At 44.6% G+C, this 26,198-nt stretch overlaps 1 protein-coding gene and 1 long non-coding RNA gene across 2 annotated transcripts in view; one reads left to right on the top strand and one right to left on the bottom strand.

Moving 5' to 3' along the window:
• LOC135371295 (zinc finger protein basonuclin-2-like) overlaps positions 1 to 26,198 on the top strand; it is a 192,927-nt gene that overhangs the window by 77,487 nt on the left and 89,242 nt on the right. The gene's annotated exons all lie outside the window — the stretch shown is intronic.
• The window catches only part of LOC135371298 (uncharacterized), a 114,080-nt gene continuing 99,974 nt past the window's right edge, over positions 12,093 to 26,198 (bottom strand). Inside the window, exon 3 of the long non-coding RNA XR_010415555.1 lies at positions 12,093 to 12,176. This is a non-coding gene — a long non-coding RNA (uncharacterized LOC135371298). The remainder of the gene's footprint in view (positions 12,177 to 26,198) is intronic.

Genomic DNA, 26,198 nt, shown 5'->3' with positions numbered 1-26,198 from the left:
GCCGAATATATTGTAGCTTGAACAGGAATGTAATTACGAAGTACTAAGCCACAGAGCCAAGCAAGTGGCACCTCCAGAGAGAAATATTTATCATGAATATGGTCTCACGTCTCCATATTTTTATTTATTTCTCAATCAATCAGTCAATACTTCTCATGAGTTCAAAATTAGAATGGTAATATCTCCTACGAGAGAAACGCTTAGTGGCATATAATCACTAAATTGATAATAAACAACAACAACAACAACGACAACAACAACATTAAAACGTATCAACGTATCAAAAAAGATATTAGGTGCATGAAAAGGTTATATTGGTCAATAGAAATCGTGACCAATACCTCCAAGGAACCTGGTTCGGAGTTGCCGATACGTATTTCGAACATAGACTGTTCTTCTATATATATACTGTCTCTGTTCCGTTAAACAGTATATCTGTTGGAAATACTGCCGGCTTCATGACCTGAGGCTCCTGCTTCCGCTTCTACAGGACTTTTCCACTCTTCGACCTCTTCCTAAAAAACGATATATCACACCTTCAAGTGATCTAACGTGTGCCCTCCTATATTAGTGAATCTTTTTTTTCCTGCATGCTTCAATTATGCATACGAATGTCACACGGGTGGCCTTACGCGATACTTATCAATGAAGCTGTGACGAATGTCAAGGCTGGACAGAGGAAGCAGAAAAAATGGAAAGCCTCTGTGTATACATAATGCCTTCATTTAAGCAGCGACAGAGCATTTGGGATGAAATCTAAGGTGGCCGATGGGAGTCTCTCACGCAATCCGGAAGCGCTGCAGATTTCCTTTATGAACTCGCACATTTCTTTCAGTACTTTCTTTCTTGTTTGTTCTTTCACTTCCATGAAATCGTCCGCCTTTCTTAGCGAGCGAAGCGCCCGCGTTGTATAGTATACGTACAACTTTCGTATAGTGATTCATTCATATGTTGTATGTTTTTTTTTAAGTAGGGGATAAAAATCGGGTGTTATTTAAGCGGCCGTAAAACAGGGCAAAATCGGGCAATATCGGGTGGAAAAGCAGAATTTTGGGTGGAACATCAAAAACGGAGTACTTCTAGCGTTTTACAAGAGAGATGCGTAACATAGCGTCCTATAGTGCCGGTATTGGTGGCAGAATTCGCCAAGTTAGTTTTCGAGATTCTTCGGGTTAACTCGAAGTGACGACGGAGCAAATCGCACGCGGGAGGGGGGGGGGGGGGGGGGACAGGTTTTACCCTTCATTCATCATATCTTGCAATTTAATTTGTTTAATTTGTTGTTTGTTTGTTTCAATTTGTTAATTTATCTGTCTGGTATTGCGTCGTAGCATGAAGCCTTCATCATCCGCTCCTTCGCTTCGTTTTAAAATTCTTAAGTTGCGCAGTGCAGGGTGGGCAACAATACTGGAGTTTTGTACTTTTATACAAATATAGAATACTTGCCAGAAATGAGTGTTATAATACTAATACGTAATACTTTCATATTCTGAGACATTCGTATACACAATAACATCGTGACTAACATTCGTAATACAACAACAACAACAATAAATGAAGAAGTAGTGATGATACATGGATGCGGGTTATGGAGAAACAGAAAGCACGAGTACAGAAAGTTGGTGTGCATCCTGGAGATACTCATTCTCCGATCACGTTCTATTTTAGGCAAATAGTAGGAGTATTATTTGTGACCAAACATTCTTGGGACGCGGGGGGGTGCCTTTAATGGAAGGAAAAAAAAACAGCAACACAGGGATAGGTTAGTCACACTATAGAAGCTTGCTATTTCCAAAACCAAAAAGACATACAAAAAAAAAAACGCAAAACGAGCGGAAAATTAGCGTTGAGAGCGAACTGGTGACACTCCCTATATATATATAAGGAGACTGGATCTCTCATGAGTATTATGCCTTCTAGAGTATTATAATACATGCAACATTCCAAGTTTGCTCACTGTAGTATACAAACACGTTGAGTATCATAATACATATTACAGACATCACAGTATTATACTAATAATTGGTTTTACTTCCCACACTCGTACAGAGGATGATGTTTGTGAAAATTGACCTGGATGATGTTTGCGTTGCCGACAAAAATGCAATTCCGTCGTGTCTGCACCGGAAACTGTTGACAGGTAGCCAGCTCACGGCGTTTCATGCTCGAGTTCTTAGAAACGTGTGTGGGCGAGTCCGTCCCCGTCTGATAGGTGGGTATATATAGATACATGGAAGAATACATATTTATATATTTTGCTCTTTGTCCCTGCGGTCGGCTGTGAACTGTCGTAGTAGGCTAAGTTGTTGTATAGGGCAAGGTGGTCTATGTTGAAGACTGTTAAACTATTCATAGCGGTCAGAATAATCGCCTAAATTGTACCATAATTCGTTAACTGAATCCCCAAACCTTTGAAAAAATGGTCCACAGATTACTGTGATGCTAAACCAGATATTTACTTCGTGCGTGCCAAAAATGACAGGCTACATATTTTCATCAACTTACCCAACCCTATGGATAAGTTGAGGACATCACAAAAATTAATGCCGGGTTTATATTTCGTCTTGTGTTTGGAACAGCCGAAACGGTCAGCCACGAGTAATGCACATGGAAACACAGGGCTGTCACACAGCATCATTACGGCAAGGTCATATTTTATTAGCCGAGGAGCAGAAGTGAGCAAACTGGAAGTGAATGCTAGCGAAAGTTACAGATGGGACAAAAAAATGGCCCCTCTTACCTCGACCACATCTGTAAAACAGCGTCTCACGTTTTTCTAAAAAGCCACGTGCAGAACATGAACACGTTACTTCAAAGCCCAGACAACGACTATGCTCACCCTGGTGTCACAGACGAGAAAAAGTTATTGCTAAGAAAATGTCACGTGAAAAACCGAAACTGTCTTCAACTTGCCCCCGTCTTCAAGTAGCCCCACTTCACCTACGTGGACGATGAATTAGAAATTATACGCAGGTCCTTCTCAATTTGTCAGAAAACGGATTCACACGAGCATTCCTATCGAGCATCCAGGGGCAGAAAATACCGTGTTTGGCCTATAGGAAAGGATCTCTTGGTTGGTTGGTTAAAAAAAAAAAATGAAGATGTTAGACCCAAATTACTCCGAGGAAATCATATGTAAAATATATATCTGGATAACCTGTATTTGCGGAACTGAACAATTAGAAGGGAGTTATTAAAATTTAAGAAAGTTCGTCGCGTCGTCACTCTAAATACTGTCATTAGCATAAACAATATATATTGGAAAACAATGCTTCTGGAATTATAATCAACATCACGCGTAATTATCAAATAATTATAAGTATTAAAGCATTGATGAAACGATTGGCGTAGATTAGGACTTGTTCACGAAATATACTTCTTGTCATGCATTTTCTTTCCATTCTCCTGTGCGATCCCATCTGTCTTTTTCTGTTCTCATATTTTCCACAATAGTTTCACAATCCGCGATAATGATGGTGGTTACACTAAAGAAGAATCCGCGATTTTTACAGTATGTCGATCTACCTGTACAACCACTTGTACAGCAGAAAGACAACTTAGCTCGGATACAAAGAAACCAACCAGACACAACAGCCGGACGGTGCAACCGCGACAGACGTTTGATCCCAGATACACCTTTTATTTGCCCACCGGGCGGTCCACGGTACCCACCTATACCGTAACAGTTCCCCGCAATCATTCCGACGGGGAATACAGATAAGACTCACAACAAATCGTCGTACCTACAACTGAAAAAGAAAAAAGAATGGAAATAAAAAAGGAATAAAAAAAATGTCTATTAATATTTTGGGACGTCATTTTCACCTCTCACTTTGGCGAGAAAATTACATCGTCCCTCTTTCGGGGTCAGCGCGTTATCTGTTTCAGTTCGCAGCCGAACGCTCGGTCGGTCCTCGTGTTCACAAAGGCGACGCAGATGGCCTTCGGGAGACAACGGCTCCCTCTCGCGGCTACATGGGAAGATGATTTTTTCCGTTCCCAAAATAACAAAAGGGGAACTAACGACATGTAGAGGAAAGAGACTGGAACACCTGGCTCTCCGAAAAACTCGGCAAGAAACGGTCACACAGGGTCTGTATGCGTTGACGCCTACGCGAGGAAAGTAAAAAAAGAGAGAGAAACAGAGCCTATTTTCCCCCTCCGCTTAAGTTCCGTCGTATAGTGCAGCAGTGCTCCGTTGTTGTTCTGTCGGTGTCGGAGAGAACATAATCACTTTTTAACAGAAACGGAGAAAGATAGTGGTACATAAGTGTAAAAAAAAAGAAAGAAAGAACGAAAGAAGGTTTCCAGGAACGGTCTGTCTATCCGGTATATACGTCAGACAGAAAAATAACGAGGGAACGAAGATCCATAAGGAGATCCACACATGGTCCCTCCTACCTTTTGTGGAGTCGGTGATACTGCGAATAGCCGACGACTGGGTGAAGAAAATAAAAAGCAAAGGAGGACAGAAGGGGAGGAAGTAAGTGACAAGCTCGAGACAGACCACCGCTGTGTCCTCAGTTTGGCATATGTATACGTCACCACAGGGAACGCCTTCGGACCTCCTCATTGGACGAAGGCAGGGGGGGGGGGGGGGGTCCTTCCTTTTGAGATGTTCTAACGAGGCTCGAGCTCCACCTCGTTCACCGGAAATAAGGGAAGAAGTGTGGAAAGACAGGGAGATGTGGTTGCATCAAGCAGGAGTGCTCTTCAGTCACGCTCTGCTTGCGTGACTGCAGCGCCGTCTGGCGGCCGTGTTGCTGATTAAAAAGCCTGTGATGTAACATCCGGCATCGTGACGAAGGAAGTACTCGTCCGGACTCGCTAGACTGTTGCCATCGGACATATGCCGCCGCCATCCGATCAAGGAGCTAGCTATACACTCTTGACAGACATTCGCTTTGCTAGACTTGCGTCACTTACAATGGATAAGCAACAGGCTTGCTACAACTGCAGCTTGTTACATTCCGAGTTAACTCGAGGTCCACTGCGTTCAACGTAGTATGAATTGCTCGTTGCCATTAAATCCATTCGCTATTAGAGGAACAATGAAATACTTATACGGGCATGCTAGGTTCACGAAGCACAAAATCATCGTGATCAACCCACATCAGTTATTGGCCTTCATAGAAACTAGAGTCTGACATTTTCTCAAAGTTTCCCATTATCTGGCAAAATCCGTGCGCTGGTGAATGAGCTGTAGCGCCTTTGCTTGATGACGTCAAGGCTGTGCGGAACACAACACCCCTGGTGCTCATATTAAGAAGCGCAAGCGGGTAGCCACACGCCTGCACTGTGACTTGCTATCGGAATTCTACTCACACTTGGAACGTTTTTCCTGCCATTGCCAGGTATACGACATCAGGTAGGCTACCAACTCTAACCTCGCAAACACGGCATCTGCAAACTGGGTCCAAAATTGACCTGCTTCTTCTCTTTTAAGAAGATGCGATGTCATGCGATAGAAGAAGCAAAAAATATGAGGATTTAAGTGACGACAAAGTAAGACTTGTTCTAACAGGAAAATGTGTCGTCCTCTACATATTCTGTGAGATTGAGTTGAATTAAGAGTTTGACAATTGTATTAAATTAGGTTAGCTGGTAGCACGTGTCAACTTCAAAGAATGTCAGCGCTTACAAACGGCACACTGTAGAAGGGAACAAGACGCGCGCTCACCAACAACTATAGAGTAGAGAAATCTTCGGGCCCTGGCCCTCTGATCGCGAAGACCCGGTTTGCACCCACACATTATACTGTGATCAGCTAAAAGACAGGACAGAGTCTCCTTCGTCTTCTGTTGATACATCGTCTCTTGTGGCCTGCATATTCCCTCTAACATAACAATGGGATGCAGTATACTATTGTGTCACCCTATGCTTGATGCAACACTTCCTTGATGCCCTATTCTTATTGGTCAAGGAACAGAACCTTCCCAGATTTTTAACAACAAGAACCGGCAACTTTAAATTTAAAAGCGCACATATAGCCTCTTCGAATTGCGGAAGCGGCTCTAAAATGCAATCGACACAATGTATGCGAGAAAGCACAGCGCTATACAGCTAAACTTCGTTCACGAAATATCGAAGAAGCAGGACAGCGATTAGACAGAGAGTTGCGTCCTCAGCAGCATCGTGCAGCTATACAGCACGCGCGGTCACGTGCAAACAACAGGACGACCCAATTACCAATCAGCTTCCGGTCGTCCCAACTGCTGGTGCGGTGGCTTCGACGTGCACTTGGAAATGTTTTTTTTTCTTTTTTTCTCAGAAGAAACAAAAGAACCAGGAACATAGGACTGGTAAAATATATAATTATGGGGAGGAAACAAAATGAGGAAAGGGAAATAGACGCAAAAAAAAGAAAAAAAAGAAATAAAAAGAAGAAGAAGAAAAGCGAAAGACGGGCCCGCGCAGTTGTATAGAGCACTACTATATGACATGTCGAAGGGGGGAATGCGATGTGGGAATATTTATATGCCTCTACGGGAGTTCGACAGGACAGACTCTTCCGTTGTAACCTGGAAGAGGGAGGGAGGAGGGGCATCACTCAAAATCCCATCCGGCTGAAAATTACAGGAATCGGCGGGGCTAAAGCGATCCTATTAACACGCGCTAGTTGTTCATCACTTTGGGAGGATGTGCTTTCGCTGCAACATAATTGAACCAATACAACCGAACGATTAGAGCTTCTTCTTTTTTTTTTTTCTTTTTTTTTTCGTAGACTTTTGTAACGATTGGGAATCGCTATTGTTAGAAGAATATGTAAATGTAGAGACATCCGCAAGGGCTGTTCTTCGTAAATTGCTTCTAGTCGTATAGTATATAGCGCCTTCGAAGAGAACGCAAACAAGATCGTGCTCATAAAGGCATCGTATATCGTGTGGCAGCCAGCGCGAGAATGTGGGAGATACTGTGTTAAGTGTAACCAGATCGTAACCAGGGTGTAACCAGATCGGAATATATTATACGTGTTCTAGAACTGCGACAAACTTTCAACTCCACGCTTACATCTCGTTTTACGTACGGGGCGCACGTGCGGCGACAGTTGTCCGTTACGTACGAGTATATCTCGTTGTCTTACAGAATTTTACAACCCATTTATTATTTCCCGACTTCGAAATTTTTTCAAGTGTCTGCCCGATGTCTTGCCTGCCACCTTTTATAGTTTCATCAACGATGTCACTTGTAGCAACCATGTAGACCACCATGAGCACCAAATAATCACTTCTGGTATAACACGAGACAATCTTACAAGGCATATAGAAACTGCACTCCGAAACAGTCTGGGTCAACTCCACAGGAAGGGATAATATGATAATGTAAAGACCCTTTTCCAATTGTTCGAATGAGCCTCACCAACCCCAACAACACCGAATATCCTCTGGATGTACGAATAATGTCCTAACGAATTCGTACGTCCGATGGATATCCCTCACTGATATCCAGCGGACGTACGAATCCGTTAGGACGTTATTCGTACATCCATAGGATATTCGGTGCTGTTGGGGAACTCCTCACGCGCGTTTTCAAGACAAAATTGTGTAGGTGCCCAAGAGGTGTAGGCGCCCCACTTATGCATAAAGCACATAGCTATATATATATTATTCTCTGTTAGTGCCGCGAATCATCTGCGGCTGTGAGCGCCGTACAGGTGTGGACAGATGGAGAGAGGACAGCAGGAAGGAATGGGGAACAGGGGAGGTTAGTACGCGTCCTGGGCCGACTTCAGGGGGAACTGTGCCGACATTCGTCTGGAAAGTCTTCTGAAAACCCAGGAAAAACTTCAGACAGCACAGTCCGTGGTAAGATTCGAACGCACCACCTCCCAGTCTTCAGCACGACCTTGGCTGACTACCACCAACCACCAAGAAGGACGCCTTAACCAGCTCGGCCATACCGCTGGGACACGGCTATAGGAAGGCGTTACAGTGTCCTTATGTCCTTCAGAAAAGATGTAAGTGAACGTTGTACAACTCTGTCGATGGAGATCAAGCCAACATCCTCAACACACTTTCAGGACATCAAAAAAGTCACGGGTTCATCACACAGTCGACAGAAGTCTTGAGACTCCACCCAGCAGGAGCTCTGAGCGCTCCTCTCACACGACGCCAGACAGAAAATTTATTTTGTCGACAACACAAGGCGACAGACCGTTCCAGTTTAATCATCGCGTTGTTGTTTGTTTGTTTATTTAGAGCACAAAAGACCCCTTTAGTACCTCTCCATTCTTTCATCCCCCTTTCCCATGACTCCAGGAAACGCAAATAACGAGCCCACACAACGGACACAAAGAACGTCAACTTCATCCTTTTCCCGTTCCGTCTTTCCGAGAACACCTCCTTGGTCACAGATCGCGGTAACGAACAGGTAAAGATGGCTCGCGCGAGAAGACAGTGCCGTGATTGATGGATAGTAATCACCGGGTTTGCCGTCACCGGCAGTCTTCCCAGAAGACGACGATACCTCTGCAATTCCGTTCCCTGTCTGTTTGACTTCACAAACTCGATAGCGACCGACCCCGGTGGGTGTAAGAAAGGACGCCAGGTTAAAGGACAAGAAACCAGGCCTGTTATTAAGGAGTGTCCGGCTTCGGAACGAAAACAAACGACCCGCATTGGGGAGTCGCGGACCGGACATGACACTCGCATGTTCTCCCCTGGTATGCTGCCATAGTGGTTTGCCTGTTTCTTTCTTCGCCACGAGGAACAGTTCGTGGAGACTTTGAGCGTTCGTGAGGTTGCGAAGATTGCGAAACAGAGGATTGTCTCATGTTGTGAGGTTGCAATGCTTAAAAATATCTCGCTTGGAGCGTAATTTCTTGTGGTATGCTCCAACAAGAAAGTGTGGTTTTCATCTGTGGGCACCTCAGCGACCGTTCGTGGCTTCAGGTCGCCGATGCAGTTGCCTGTCTGTGGGCTAATTTAGCCGACCTATTTTTTTTTTTTTTTAAGACGAGAGAGTTTAGGACAATGTGTCCAAGAGAGCTATAAACCGCTACCTAGCCAGGTTGCCAACGTTGAGATCATAAAGTATAAGACACGTTGCCAACTGAACCACGGTGGCTGGTTGAACAATTTAATTTAAGTGAAAATGCATTTTGTAGCTGTGTTTCCTCCAGAGCTGTTTACTCCGCCCACGCATACACATATACATACACAAACACACAGTAATTTCTACTCCCTTGAAGACCTAAGTTACGCTCGTGCTGGAGTAACGCAAAGAGTAAACGTTACGCTGTATAGAGCGACCTAATGACAAACATTCTAAACTAAAAAATAAAAAAAAGTTTTTTTCGGCACCAGATATATGTCCCTAGAGTAGGTGCGGGACTGGTAACCATTTATAGTCAACTGACGTACATACGTAGCCCCTTTAATTTCGCGGAAATACTGACTCGATTTCTTGCTCTGACCGAGACCCACGATTCTATGACCGTCAATGCTTGCAATGAGCTGCGGAATAACTCGCACAGCGTCTCCAGGAGTGTGAAAATGTACAAAATAATCGTGGAAATAGTGTTATATGTCTCACCCACACACGCGAGCGCGTACACAGTATATAGCAGGCGTTGTGAGTAACACGCGTGTGCAGCTGTGCGCGTGCCCCCCAGCAGGAGGCCCGGAGATGTTCTACCCCACTCACTGGAGCGGCTTGGCTTGTTGTTATCTGAACTGAATACATTACGCGCATCGCAAATGATACTTCGAGACCTGCATATGGCGGAATGATATATGCAAGCTTTTTTTCTTCTTGTGTGTGTGCGTTGTTGCTGTTGCTGTTGTTGTTGTTGCTTACTTCTGGACTCGCCTCTGAAAGAAGAACCTTCGTAGCAGGAATGTTTTCGCTTCTGTTTTTTTCTTTTCTTCTTCTTTTTAGGTGAGTTTTGGGTTTCAATGTCGAAAAGAGAGAGAGAGAGAGAGAGAAATTTTGAAGGCAATTGATTATGTTCCCGTGACTTTAGTACATGTTCACATGAACTCATGGACACTCCCAAGAATACTCAAATGACATAAAGCGTTGTTCCAACGGTCTCCCCAATTTTTATGCCCTGGTCCTCACGTCTTTGATCCCACACTCTTAGAAAAAAGGGTGGAGCAGTTACACCTTTTAGGAGGTAATAGTTGTCGCATATGTTATGCCTAAGTTCTATATGTTGCAAAGTTCTTCCTGCTACCTACGAATGATATGGTTACCGCTTCTGATTCGTTGAGCGAGGGGGGCGTACGCCATTTTCTAGCAATTTGGACATATGATAATTGCTTTTACCACCATTTTACACACTTTATCAGACGCTATGTTGACCTACACTCTTAAAAATGAACTTCACCACATAGCACGCTCCTAGCCAACCATAATCTCAAATGATATCGTTATCTGGCCTGATTTGTTGAAAACGGGGGGTGTACGCCTTTTTTGTGACAATTATGAACAGCATAAGTGTCACAAAAAAGGCGTACGCCCCCCGTTTTCAACAAATCAGGCCAGATAACGATATCATTTGAGATGATAGTTGGCTAGGAGCGTGCAATGTGGTGAAGTTCATTTTTAAGAGTGTAGGTGGTAACTATAGAAGTTTCCACCTTTTCATACCTTTTTTTTTTTTTTTTCTTAGAGTGCAGGTGTCCGATCGACCTCGTGGTCCTCCTTCCAATCCGATCCAATCCAATCGAAAAGTTTCTTTCGTTCGGGGAGACTGTGAATCATTTCTGTTCCAGCGAGCCCATATAGCCTGCTGAAGGCGCACAACGCGTAGGCCGAGAGGATGATTACTTCCGAATAGCGAAGCAGCTTGCGTCCATACAAAGTAAGCGGCACAATAATTAGGCGGCGCATCCCGCCAGGGGCTATGCACGGATACCTACTATCCTTCAAACAAACAGGAGTGCAACAACTTATTTTGTCACGTTTCGCAGGTAAATTTCTATTCATTTATACGGAGAAGCTATCTATTGGGTTTCTGTGCTAGCCTACCTTATTGCAGATTGCGTGGTGCCACGATCGTGCTAAAGGTTTCATATTAGTGGTGTTCTTTTTTTTTCTTTCTTTCTTTTTTTTTCCGCCTGTACAAAAGCAACAATGTGAGGGGAACTTCAAGTTCCAGGCGCAGAAAAAAAGAAGAGGAGAAAGAAAAACGTGAACGAGATTGAACTAGTGGATATACCCTGTTTCTCCTTATTATTATTTTTTTTCCGCCGTCGTCATCACCATCATCATCCCATGATAAAAAATGCGCAAGCCCTTCATGTAGGAAATGATTCTTGATTGACTTTGCGGCTGAAAGTTAAGCAGACGATTTTGCTGACCTTTTTACCGACGCGATTTTATTTTGTTGGGTAGCTATCATACTTGGTAAGGCATTTCTAACGTGGACAAAGTTTACTACGGTTATATTGAAGCGCAGGCTTTCTGCCTATATCGTTTCAATCTCCTAGCACTTTTTTCGCACGCCTTCACAGGGGGGGGGGGGGGGGGGTATGTTTAATGCAAAGTAAGAAAAAAGGGAAGGGAAAGGTTAGCCACGGTGTGGGCTTGCTATTCCCTAATGCTTTCAAGCAAACAGAACGCCTTCACACTTCGCAGTGTATGTATAGTATATGCACATTTGCGTCGATATGCTCTTGGAGCTGAAGTCGTGGACATGCAAACTAGGCTAAATTTTCAGTAGGTATATCTAGTCAAATAGCAATTATTTTGAAGGAGATTATGCGAATTTGTCCAGCTGGTAACAAAGATATCTTTAAAAAAGAAAGAAAGACACTGGAAGAGCGGAAACGGTGGATTGGAATGTGCAATTTCGCACATATGCACGAAAAATAATTCGTGAATCCAGATTTTCCTGCTGTATTGACAGAGCATTTGCTGTCAATAAGCGCAAAAGTTATCTTCACACACACACAAAAAGAAAAAGACACCGACAGCGCGCTGACTGTATCCTATAGAACACCAGCGATAAAAGAAATACAACAGAAACGGCAGCCCGTAGACCAACAGCCCGTAGATCAACAGCATTTCAACAGAATCTAGATAACAGTGTATGGAAAAGGAAATCGCAAATACATAGTGTGGAAGTCTTGTTAACTTACATGGACGTCGTACTCCGGCCTCCTCTTGTACGAATTGTTTTGTACACTTGGTAGCTTAGGGAATTCTGGAGTTTCTTCTGCACAGACCGCCTACAGGAGTAATAGCAATACAGAATTGTTATTGTCTATACATTGGGAGCTTAGTTATCTGTTTATATAGAACGTAGTTGGTCTATAGGACATCTTTGATATCTGTTTTATAGCAAGCTCAATCATGCGGAAAAGTTGAAGAAGCACAAAACGGCCATGGAGTATAATTTACCTCTAGATTAAAGAAGTATGGTACTGGTAGACTCAAGTTGTTTAGAAATATGTAAGAAAACTTTCGTAAGTTAATTTGTGCGGATATCGAAGCTGTTTTTGTGCGACATTTGTGGCAGTTGCGCGCAAATGTTAGACATTAGTTTGCTCTTTGAAAGAGAAAAACAAACACCTCCATGGGGTATTCTTTGCAAAAATAATTGTGAGATTTGTTTCTAATGAACCAAATTTGTTTTTCACGCGCCTTCTTACAGAACAACGCATAGAAGACCACCGATGATGACAATTTTTTAGTACATCCCAAGGCAAATCACTACACTGGTACACAGTATACCTCCGGTATTTTCACATCGCGATATTTGGCGTCAGCAATGAATTGCAAACAGTGTTGATATGCGTTTAATAAATTTCATCAAACAATTCTTACTACAATACAATTAAACTAAACCAGAACCCTATATAGTCTTTTATTTGCTCACCGCAGCCACATACATACACACACTATATACACACTCACTAGTGATAAATCGTCGCCCCCCTCCAAAGCACGCAAGCTGCAAAGACACACGGAGCTTAAATTAATGAACGTTCCTGCTTTTAAAATTATGCCACCTTGATGACAGCTTTATCGCGAATGATAACACAGCGCCAGGACGCTTGTGGTTTTTCAAAGTGCATGCGCCCCCTAGTGAATGCTCATTAAGTTGACGCCGGCGGTGGCGCAGTGCAGTTAGATTACAGCCTGTTTACGAGTATATAAATATGGATACAAGCGAAGTGAGAATGGGCCCGTTATGAGCCCTGTGTGGAGGGTACGATAGCGCATGTGGGGGCATCCCGCGTGTAATGACCGTGTATAAGACGCATTGCCCCGAATTAACGCTAGGTGGATATAATCACTGGTTTGCTATGGGAGCTAATTGTCGGGTTGCAGAGTAGCCGTGTCGCTGGACAAGGGTGTTGAAGTGGCAAAGGTGTGGTGACTTCGATGTGGCTTATAGGCTGGGTGGTGGCTGTCACTTTTGGTGCAGGGATCGATCAGCGGATTTGCCTTATAGGGAGGACTCTTGGCGGGTCCAAATCACGTTGGGTCTGTGTTCGACTGCGAAACGTCCTTTTAATGCGATAACTTTATACAGGGGCCCGCCAACGTCGACAGCCGTGTAGGTGTGCCCGTGGAGGACTTGTGAAGTCACAAAAAGAAGAAGAGAGAAGAGGTTTTTATATATATATATATATAAGCTGAATTGTACAAAAAATAATCTCGCGAATCACTGATGTTAAAATACGTTGCTCAATTGACATATATACATTACTTATATTATTACATTATTACATTACATATATATATTACTTCACCTCCTATACACTCACTTGGTCGAAACTTTTGAACCACATGTAAGTCCATCATCATCTCTTTCTTTTCTCATCATCTCCTCATCTGTTTGTACTTTCTGTGTGTAAGCGTATACTGCTGTAGCCAGTTCGACTTCGTCGAAACTCACATACCCATTTTTTTCTTTATCACATGACCATCACCATCGCCTCCTAATCATCATCTCGAATGACATCGTTCTCTCCCCTGATTTGTTCAAAAACAGGTGGCGTACGCCTTTTCTGTTACAATCATGTTCCGCATAATTCTCACCAAAAAGGCGTATGCCTCCTGTTTTCAACAAATCAGGGGAGAAAACGGTGTCAATCGAGATGATGGTTGGCTAGGAGCGTGCTATGCGGTGAAGTTCCTTTTTAAAAGTGTATATACGGTACACTCTTAGAAATGAACTTCACCGCATAGCACGCTCCTAGCCAACCATAATCTCGAATGATATCGTTATCTGCCCTGATTGGCTGAAAACGGGAGGCGTACGCCTTTTTTGTGACAATTATGAACAGCATAAGTGTCACAAAAAGGCATACGCCTCCCGTTTTCAACAAATCAGGGCAGATAACGATATCATTCCAGATGATAGTCGGCTAGGAGCGTGCTATGTGGTGAAGTTCATTTTTAAGAGAGTATGACATCGTGACAAGCCCGCGACTGACCCCACGCAGCACGTTTGATGCAAGCAACATTGCACATGCTTCTGTTGAAAAGCTGTTCAAATAATGCTTACTGCTGCGAATATCGAGTTTGCCATTGCAGCATAATTTTCGAGGTGTTAAATGTTGCCAGACACTCTCGTAGCGCCCTTAAAATTCGAGGAACCCGCAAAATTTAAGGGCTGGCGAACAATAAGCGTTTTACGATAAATGCGAATGACGGAATACTCTATATACAAGGGGGAACGTCTAACTGCTTCGGAGCGCATCAATCACCGCAGCGGTCAGTCAAGACGGAGGCACAACACGGGGTTGTTGCTTCAGTGAGTTCGACACTTCTCTCAATATAAAAGAACTTTGAAGACAACTAAATAACCTATAGACAACTGTATACTGCGGGTAGCTATCGACATTACAAAAAAAAAGTCTCAGAACGCAGTATAGTTTTCGAGAGAGAGAGAGAGAGAAAAAAAAAGAAAGCACCACGAGAATTTAATTTAAATTTACGTCAACGTTGACATATCGCTGAGATGGATAGTACCACGGGGAATTGGCTGCAGTGTGTGTTATAGGAGGAAATAGGGAACAAAGACCTCCGCTTCTGTTGGGACAAAAACTATATTTGTGAAAATGCACTCGTCGTTAAGAAGGTTATCCTGCATAGTTACGCATATGTATGTCCCTGCTCGGTATCATGTAGTACCTGTACATGGAAAAACGGTTACGTATGAAACGTTAGAGAAACACGCACGCTTTCTCACGAGTGCAACGAGTGTCATAACGCTATATATACAGGAATGGGTTCAATTTAGAAGTCATTTTGCCAAGTTCATTGCGGACCAAATACGTTGTCACAACCATTAGTTCTGTACGGCACTAAATGCGGGGATGTTTATGGAGAGTTTAGGAACTGTGCTGATGGGGAGCAATAAGTTCCAGGCTCAGGTTACTAATATGGGAAGCAATTGCAATCTGGAGGACTAAAATCTGTAACTGCTGCCTAGTTTACTTCCTTTTCTTTTTTCAATCAATCAATCTTGTTTTTTCATTTTTCCCAGAGTGCATTTTCCGAGATTGCAATCATCGCAGCACAAAAGCTTACCCATTCTTGCGGTTCCTGGTATACTGCTCGGACCGAACGAAACTTTTATCGAAGACATCTACGAAAAACGAAATCCGCGTCTACCCACATGCAGAGTTCCACTTGAACTGCTCAACGTCACACGAAACTAAGCGACGCCCCTGTCTCGTGAGGAGCGCATCCGTCACACACGTGTGTGTCCTTAGAAGCAGGGAGGATGCCTGAATTACTCCGCGAGACGACCATCTTCTTGACATCATCAAAAATGTCAAGTGGGTCAAGGATCGAGACAAGGTTGATTTCCGGGCGCGAAGACAATGGAGAAAGCGGTGACAATGAAACTGAGGTATACATATAGCAGCTGCTCACGATATATAGGACCGGAAGGCGTGGGGACAGCATTGGGATTGCGCCTTTATAGCGGGGCTTACATGATGACAGGGTGTCGTGGACGCAGTGACCTTCGGGAGATTGGTTTCGCGAAGGTCTCGAAGGATATTGTGTCTTGGGTTACTAAATCGCTCGCGGACTAGAAGCAGATGGAAGTTCTCATCATCCTGTTGTTGAAAGTCCAATTAAAGTGTTCATACATGGCTTATTGTAACATTAAGGTGTTTAAAACACGACCCTGAAGGTCAAAGCGTAGTGGACACATTAGACTCAATTCAAAGCTTACTGGTCACAATAGATTACATGTACGTATATGTACACACACTCGAAAAAGAAAATGAGTGATTTCTTTTTTTTTTTTTTGGGGGGGGGGGGGGAGGGCTGGGGACTAAATGCAGTGCCACAAATATTACTCCCTTTCGGGACTACGGGACTACTTTTATGCGAAATTTAGGGAGTGTTTGCATAGCTGGGGAGTAAATATCACGGTCAGAGAGTAAAATATGGAGTAATTGGAATCTATATAGGGAACTAGAAGCTCCCGATTTGCTACCTGCATCTTTTTTTCTTCTTCTTCTTCTTCTTCTTCTTCGCAGAGTGTGGAAGCATATATACATAATCTACATCTGCATCATAACTTTCCAGCAAGTACCGCAACCCAGCCGCAAAGTCCAGTGCTCATGCATTAATATTCAGATACACGTTCTTACATATACGACGTCATGCCAACTTCACACTCACGCGTAGAGAAAAGACGAAGAAGAAAATAAAAATAAAAGGAGAAAGGCCGTTCGTTCATAAGCAGAGACCTTCATTTCTAGCTCTGAGAGCGTTTGAATTCGGCGGCATAATGGCTGCTGCTCGCCGTACTCCAGTGAAGTCGCGCATCAATTCACCTTGATGCCTCCCATCCGCTCGCATGCGAGGCGCTTATACTAATAACGCGAATACCTGTCCCAAGCAGCGTTGTGTAATACCGATATCCGCCTCCGAGACAGGGCAGGGTCCTTCGGTCAGGGAGAGCTCCGTTTTATTACGCCAAGCCGGTTTCGTTCCGCGGAAAACAAAGACCTCGTGCACCGACGTCTTTGGTACAAAGCGACGCGCCAGACCTGCTTTATGAATTTCGCCGTCGTTGAGTGCTTTTCTTCGAAGTCGTTCCCCGAAAATAAAAATAAAAAGAAGAGAAATCCTCACTAAAACATGGACTCGCCATTACATATACACGAGCTCAGCTTTGCCCTTAGCACAACGGCGACACGAAAATCGCTGGCAACCCTGTGCAGCGTTCGGCCGTGCGTTCATTGATTGGCTAGTTGCCGTCGCCCGCGCTATATTTTTTTTTCTTCTCTTTATTGACCCGAGTTTTTTCTCTCCCTCTCTATTTATTTCTTTTGTTCGGCGTTAATAAATTTTTACTGTTACAGTCATGCTTTTCTGGTAGCGTTCCTCTTTATAGCCTTTACGACCTCGGTTACGATTCGAGCGCCATCTAGCGGAAGAACAAAAAAAAAAAAAAAAAGAAAAGAAACCTGCGTTCGAAGATTAAGGAGAGAGAGTGCGTTAAAGAAAAAGAAAAGGCCTTAAAGGTGCGGGTAATGGGCGAAAGGATGCATATTTCTCGTGCGCTCTTAAAAAAAAAAGCGCTAATTTCAGGCGTAAGTAAGTTCAGGTAAACGTGGCTCAGACAAAGACCGGCCGCACGTTGTAACGCCTGGACGCCACATGTCGCCAAGCCGTGTATAGCCCAATAAAGATATCTCGCTGTTAATGTTCGCAGGTTTTAGACCTTGCAGAAGAGTGCGTTTTCCTTTCTTGTTCGGTAAGCTGTTAAGTTTTAGTGGACGGTCAAGATGGACGTTTTCCGTTTAATGTTTGCTACCGTGTGCTGCTTGCTTCTGAAAATTTGTTGTTTTTATGTTCTGTCTTTTGTTCCGCTATCCTCTATACGTGAGCTCGTTCTCACAAAACTCATACAAACGTGCATATTCCGTGGATACGCATTCAAAAGCGAGACCCAAGTGGACAAAAAGCTTCGCCACTTTTATGATGTTATAAATGAGCTGTAAAGGGTGATGTTTGCGCCAATTATGGGTTGTGACGGTAGTACTTTATTTTACTTAGAACAATCCGTTAAAACACTTCATGACACTTCATGGCTTCGTGACACAGACATCATTGTCGCGAGGAGGAAGTGACAGAGTGTTGTGGATGAGTCGATGTGAGTTCTTAAGAGGTGGGGTTTCTACCGCAAATAGCCTTTAATTTTAATATCAAGGTTATCAAAAGTGAAAATATTTAATATAAAGTGCCAAAGAGAGCTGCTGCTTAAAGTAAACTGGAAAAGTGAACCAGTAGATAATCTCCTACAACAATCCTTTTATTTCATTTCCCTGTGTCTGTGATTCTTTGTGTTTGTGTGTGTGTGTGTGTGTGTGAATTATTTTCTTTTTCGTTCGGATGAGCTTTCCTCTTTTTTTTTTTTGGAAGAGTAGCAAGCCAAATATTGGCTGACCTCTCTCAACACTTAAAAACAACAACAATCCTTTCATCAGTCGTGCTACCGCAGTGAATCCAAACAATGAGAACGCTTAGAGCTGGCGAAATCTTATCTGCCCATCCTTACAATCTGCTCATCCACAGATATATATCGCAGCAACACTTTCGCGACAGTAACACTGCATTACATTCCAGCAGCTAACATACCGCCCTCTAGCAGGCGTCCCACCAACACAATATTTCATTGCCCACCCATATAAAGCACCACATTTTCCGCACAACTCGAAACGAGAAGCATCAACCACCAGTCTCACGTGGCCCGTCTCTTGTCTGTGTGTCTTAACGCTCGCCACAAGTCCGCGTGAGGGAAAATTTAACGACTGGCGTACGGAATTTCACGCCCTCCCCAGCCTCCGCGCGGTATTTTTTATCAGTTCCAGCTTATTAAGGAGCTCGAAACAAGAGGACGGCACTCTCTCCCAGCATCGTTAAAGTGGCTTCCCGGCGGGACAAGCGTTTCACATCTTCCAAGCCGTAGCACGGTCTCTAAAGCGACGCTCGCACGACGGCAAGCAGACGACGGAACGGGTCACGACTTGCGCGTTAGGAACCATCATGTATCGTGTCGTGCCCGCCTCCGGGTAGCTTTCCGTCTGCTTGGTTTTGCACTGTCTTCTCTATTACATGCGTGGAAGGCGGACTGTTTGTGTCGTTGCTCGGGAAATTATACTTCTCGTTGGCGGCAGCGCTGCGGGGAAGTAGGCGAAATCATAGGACATGAGATGATGTGAGCATACAGCAGGTTTTGTGAAGTACACACACATACGATGTTATTATTTAGGAGGTCGTCAGCTTTGTGCGCGAGCGCTGCATGTCTAGTAAAGCATGTGTGGGACAGCTGTCGTGAGCTTGCTTGCCAGCTGCTTGTGGGTTTGCGGTCTGTTTTTTTTTTTTTTTTTCGCCTTCGCACGGGGCGATGAAATTAGACAGGTACCATATCCATAACGGATGTATATACGGTTAAGGGCGGGGTGGGGGATATGTAAAATTAAAATAAGCGGATAAGTTTGGTTTTTACCAAACATTAAAAAATAAATAAAAAAGGGCCGAAATTGTCGCGGAAAAACGACTCGTCGAAAACCAATGTAATTATTCCTGTAAAGGATGCTTCACGGCCGAGATGTGAACTATGAGGGGAAGCTATCTAAGTATTTGGTCACTCAAATACACATTTTGACGCATTTTACCTTCAATCACAAGGAGACTAGCAGGCAAAAATGAGAAAAGTCTAGCACTCGCAAGTGGATAAGTAAGTATTTAAGGAGATTGAAACATTCAAATAATTTATATTACTAAAAAACAAGCTTTTGGACCCTTCATCGGGCGCGTGGTGCACCTGATGAAGGACGGACTCCGTCCAAAAGCTTGTTTTTTAGTAAAATAAATTATTTGAATGCTTCAATCTCTCTAATCACAACACAAATTTTTTCTTAAAAAATGAGAAGATATGACTCTGTTGATTAAAAGTTAAAATTACGAAAATAAATTAATTAAAGGGGTTGCTATACACTCAGACAGACGTGGTTCGTTACATCATGCACACACTGTACTGTGCACAAGAGTACCGAAAATACTTTATTTTTTTCTGCGTGTCGTCTACTTGGCGAGATATATACCCTCAAACACACGTACGCGTCAAGCTGTGACGTCAGAGGAACGAGGGCTACGGCCATTCCTACTGGTATTCGTAAAGCATGTAACCTCTCGCTCGCAGCCTGACTGGCGGAGTCGACTGCAGTGATTCCAGAGCCGGATCAGTTTGTTTTTAAATTCCGTGTTATCGCCGCGAAGCAACTGCGGCTATGAGCGCCGTACAGACGTAGACAGATGGAGAGAGGACAGCAGGAAGAAGTGAAGGGCGGGGTCGGGGGTCAGTATGCTTCCTGGGCCGACTTCTGGGACAACTGTGCCAACATTCGTCAGGAAAGACTGTCGGGAAACTCTGGGAAAAACTTCAGACAGCACAGCCGGCCCGGGGGTTCGAACCCGCGTCACCTCCCAGTCTTGGCGTGGAAGGCGAGCTGCTCGGATCAGTTTCAGTATTCGCATTACCGGTCTCGCCTTTGGTGTAAACCTTCGTACTGGCAAGTTCACATCGATGTATACATACTGCCTTTCACGTCTATTTCGTGTAAAGCTTGAGTGTAAATGAGTTGTAAATAGCGTTGACGACACGTTCAGTAAATTTCCTCCAACAAAAACCTTATCGCGGCGCCGAAACGTGGAACTATAGTGACTCTGACTTGTTGGAACATCTTCTGGAACTCCTCACACCTCCTAAGGCTTATACGCCTCTTGCGTTGCTTCGTTTACCGGGAACATTTCGAGCTCTCGTCGGAAGTGAGCGAGTCCCACTTCATAGGCAATCATAGCCCACAAAGAACGCCACCACAAAAGCCCTGGGGGCCAAGCGAGAGACTGGCAGCAATTATCAGTCTTCAAACGCATACACTGAACGAGACACGGGTCTGTGCTGTCAAAAGCAAGAACAAATGAAGCCGCGCACTTCTCCGAGAATAGGCTTGCCGCAAAGAAAACAAAGAAAAAGAGAAATCCCGGCCAAGGACCATAAGACAGGTGATCTATCGTATCTCTGCACGCCGGCAACGCCTGTGTGCCCCAAAAGTCATGTCGAAGAGGAAAAAAAACAAACAAAAAAACAAAAAACGAGTCTCCACTCTCTAATTTCTGAGGACGCGCTTTTTGAAACACCGTTTTAATTCCCACTACAGGCTTCCGTCTGTTTCCGAAAGCCACGATGTCCCTCTCGTTAGAGTCCGTTTTTCAAAAAGTTCTCCTCCCCCTCCCCCAGTCCTCCCCCCCTCTCTCCCTTTCAGACGAAGACCAGAGACGGTTTTGACTTATTTACTTCTATGTACTTGCCATTCGCGTAGCTCCAAACGTGTCCTAGTAATTTTCCGTGGCATGTTGATTACTGTTTCATTTGCCGAGGCGTTTGTTTTCGGCCATCTTTCTTTTTTCTTTTCTTTTCTTTCGCAGTTTCGTCCTGTCGTGAACACGCCTGCGAAACATACGCCGCAGCCGCCACGTTAGTCTTAACAGCGTGGAATGTCTGACCTCGTGGGTGTGTTTGCAATGCGTACATGGGAGAATCGTGCACTATGAAAGAGATACGTCACAAATATATAGATATCCTCTTCGATGTGATTTATATAAACGACCTGTTGGGGAAGTGGTCAGACCCCCGCGGGTCATCTTTTTTCCTGTCTGTGTTTCGGTTTCTGACTGGGCGGCTATCGCAGCACCAATCGGATGTGCCCCTCCATCGTCCGTCGCCTCAGTGCGAAATTGCAGTTAATAACATCCCTGCCAAAGTTCCACGTCATAATATATCCGTAATTCGCTGTCACGATCACTTGGTTCTATCACCTCTTGTGTGCAGGGGTCACTTTAGCTATACGATGCTTGTATACCGTGTGTCTGCTATAGGGTTTGTCGTGACAGTAGTGATGACGTCGGTACATGTACGTATACGTTGTGTTTTTGCACAGTGCAGCCTTGGAATAATGTCCACCGCGGAGGCGGTGCGGAACCGATGATTCTGAAACGCTCACCAAGCTTTCAGGTATCTCAGATGCGTGCGTTCGCACACAACTATATGCTCTGCGACAACCGACACCCGACCTTTTAGTGTTGAGAAGGTACCGGGGAGCTGGCCAAGGCAGCACCAGCAACCTGCGCTGTGTGCACTGGCGAACTACCTCGAGGACATACGTGCTGAAATAATCTTTTAAATCATTCCGTGCTTTCACACGTGAAGCGTCCTGGAACAGCTGGTAGCACCAGGGTGACCTACCTTTCCATTTTCTGTTTTCTATTTCTTTTCGATTATATTTTATGCTCTATGAAAGGAAGCAGTAATTTTAGGCATTTGGGGACCAGAGAATGCACTGCCGCAACCTGGCGATGTAACTCCCCATTCCCCTTTATCATTCCTAGCCATAATCCTCATATATATATAAAAAAAAAACACAATAAAAATGCCGCAACCAATGGTCCCTTTCTGGACTAAATGCGCGGAATTGTATGCGTAGTGAAGGGACCGCATTTACAGCGCTGGGGAGTAAATTTACGCTAAGAGAGCTACGATGGGGAATACTCTGAAATCTGAGGCACTACAAGCTGTAATTGTTTATTCCTGTTTTCCCTTAGAGTAATACAAAGCGAATACGGGCGGCAATGCATCCTGTGCAATGGCAGTCGCACTAAACATGAAACAGAATTGCATACACGTAACACGCTTGGCCTCCGGCGGAGAATACAGCATAAGGAAATATACATACACGCATTGCTTTCATAATTGACGCATTTGAGGCTGTCATTTGGAGCTATCACGTTGCTGCCATCATAATCCGAATGTCCATTTATGGCTTCAGAATTACTTGGCACGCAGCAATATCTTGATGGTGACAGCCGTAACCTGCATTTTGGAAGATGATATGGGACGAACCCTAGAGAACAACTGCGAGACCGACAAAGCAAGGACGTTCAGTCGAATTGACACCTAGAAAAACATTGGCACGGCAACTGTTGCACCTGGACTTGCTGCGCGACTTCCCCACTTGCCAAGATGGTATCCTGATGGCAGCGGAGATATAGACTCGTACAGAAGAATTATCTGCAATCGATGTGAACCTGAAGTCCAAGTTTTACAGTCAAAGGAGGTAACGGACGCGTAGCAAAAATTGAAACCGAGATATCGAAATTCATCCGGCTCTGACACGTACCACTGCAGGCGTCCCCGCCAGTGGGGCAGCCAGAGAGAGGTCACGTGTTTCCTACTACCAATGGGAATGGACGTAGGCGCTGACGTCAATTTATGCGTACCTGTGTTCAAATGGGGTGACATTCGAGTGGTATCTTGTACTGTGCATGTCTTTTCTCTCTCTCTCTCTCGTTAAGTAATAGATTTTACAGTGTGCCCTCTCCCCTACGTAACGCCGCAATTGCGGAGCTGTAGGGTTTCCTGCAAAAAATAAAAAATAAATACATCGAGGTATATTAAAGTACCTGTTAGCTGATAGTTTCAAACCTTTGTACTTTTACAGGTAAGAAGCATTCAGAAGTTTTTATCATGAATGTACAATACTACCCCGAGCAGCTAGCATATTATCCTGGCCCAATATTCGCTGGATATCGGATATACTGGTCCAATATTGGACTAATATTGGACTAATATTGGACGGGTATTGGCTGGTGGACAAATATCCAACAATATTGGGCCAAGATGACGTGCTCCTAGGGACATGCCATGCACCATGTGTACCCCGAAACAGATTTGTGGATACCGTCAGTCGGATGATACTGATGTTCAGATTAAGCAGAAGCCCCCTTTCTCTCTCTTTCTACCCAAGCAGCACATGTTTGCCCAATATTAGCAGTACTGGCCCAATATTGGCAATACTGGCCCAATCTCGGTCCAATATTGGACCGGCATTGCCAATATTGGGCCAAGATGTTGTGCTGCTTGGGCAGTTTATCGAGCAGACTGCACGGCAACGCCGCAGCATGCTACTCGGGCATGGAGTCGTAAGAAGCGTAGAGTATCAGCACATAGACGAGGCTGTACGGGGCTAACTTTGCGTTCGCAGTTCATTTTTTCTCAGTTCCTTGCCCACAAAGGGTACCGAGAAGAGAATACCACGTGACCTTGACCTTCGCGACGCTTTCGCGTCAACCACCTGCTTGACAGGACGGCGCGCAAGGACGTGTTTGAGAAACAAAAAAAGCATCAACCTCAAATAATTGCTCTTCGCACGAGTTTTTCTTGTCTTTCTTTTCTTTTTTAATACTCTGCCGGGTCGTGTGGCGACGTGATGTCGTCTTCTTTTCCCAGAATGTCGGCGGCAACAAACGAATATAACGTCATGGGGGCAGCCTTTTGAGATGTTACAGCAGGATGCGGCTTACACAATCTCTTGGCAGGTAATCTGGGCGGGTTCTGTCACTCCGTTACAGACTATATGCACCATACGCTAGCGACAGTTTCTCTCTGCGCAGTGAAGAGGGTGAAATTTGAAGAAACCACGTGACAGAGTGTCTGCCCACTCATAAGGCAGCAATGGGGCGATATTCATTGGCCGGCACGAGTCCATGGAAGAAACCACGTCCTCCTCACCTCGAAATTTTGCACCCTTATTTCGGAAAGGGATCAAAGAAATGGCAATAGGGGAAAGAGGGAACTCAAGAGCTGCGCAGACAGTTGACTTACTGGTTCAGCAGCGCCGTACTTTCGCTTCAACACCACAAAGACTGCGAAGTACTGGTTATTAAGCAGTCAAACCCAAGGAAGAAGTGCATGTCAATGTGGAATGACATGCCATGGACTGCCAAATACAGAAAACTCGGGTCATCAGTTGCCGCCAGCGTGGTATGTACTGCCGCGATGTAGTACAGTTGCCAGCTATGGTACTCAGCCATACAGAGACATTTACTTTTATATCGATACTGTTAACGATTATACAAGAAAAAACAGTGTACTAATCTCACTGAAAAAAAAAAAAACAATTCACTTTTCGCAGTTGTTGTACTACACTAATCAGAGGTGAGAACCTCTTGTCGTGTAGGATAACTTCTCATTAGTGAAAAATATAACGCATGCTTCAAGCTGTGTAATACCATTGATAGCCTTGCGTTAACACCATTGAAGCAAATACGCATTTTCCTGGCCAGACGTATATGCATAGAAGATCCCACGAAGTTATCCGCTATAGAAACAAGCGAGACAAAGAAACGTTCATCCTGTTTAAACTTTCCCTCGCTTGTCACAGGGACGAACCTTAAAGTTTCCGAGTTTCATTCGAAACACAGGGAACACTTACCCCACTTCCCATGTCCAAACACAACACTTACTCCTGTTGACGACGCCGTTCCCCTTACACGCGTCATCATACATTCTGATACGTCCGGTACTTAAATTGATCCCCTCGAACCACGCTGCAAATCCTCTACATACATTCAGCGATACACGAAAGCGATAGAAAGATGAAGGTAACCGGGCGTAATCCAGGTCCGGGTGTCTTTTGACAGGCGGCGCTGCAGGAAGCCCTCCCTTGCCTTTATGCCGTGCATGTACACCACAGGCTGCTGTCAACGAACAGCTAAGTCTTCGGACCGACCGCATGGGGTGTAGAACATCCACTCTCGTACGACATCGGGGAAGTCTGCCGTGCTCTGAACGAGGGCGACGAGGCGAAGAAAGTTCTCCGCGTTATCTAACTTGTCTGCTAGCAACCGCTGAAGTATGACAAGGTTTGCGGGCGACGCTCATTGCCGCGCTCTGGGATTTAATCGTGAGACGATTACGATAGTGGTGTAAATGAAGTAGTATGTAGGGGGTTGTGCATTACCGCCGCAACCGGTCGCAAATTGCACCGTGCAGTAGCACGGACTTGTTTCTTGCATACGTTTAGAGGGTAATAAGGGTGAATGATACTTTGTAGACAGTTCATGGATGTGTGGGAAGACTATCGGCAGCATAAGCTATGGGAGAACGGTATCGGAGTAGTCAATAGCTGACCACGCCAGCGGCATGTGGCCGAACTGGATACAGCACTTGATCGTTGACAGCAACCCCAGGATCATGCTGAAGGCTGGGGGGGTTCTGGATGGGACTCCTACCATTGACTGTGCTGTCTCAGGCTTTCCCTATGGGCTTTCCGGCGAACATTACAGGGAGGGATGTCGGCACAATGCCCCGTGAAGTCGGCCTATGAGACATACTAAGCACCCTCTCTCTCACTTCTTCCCGCCGCCCA

The sequence above is a fragment of the Ornithodoros turicata genome, chromosome 10 (genome assembly GCF_037126465.1).
Source record: "Ornithodoros turicata isolate Travis chromosome 10, ASM3712646v1, whole genome shotgun sequence".
In the NCBI taxonomy this organism is placed as follows: Eukaryota; Metazoa; Arthropoda; class Arachnida; order Ixodida; family Argasidae; genus Ornithodoros; species Ornithodoros turicata.
Note: the sequence above shows the minus strand (reverse complement) of the source record. Positions and strands in the feature narration are given on the sequence as shown.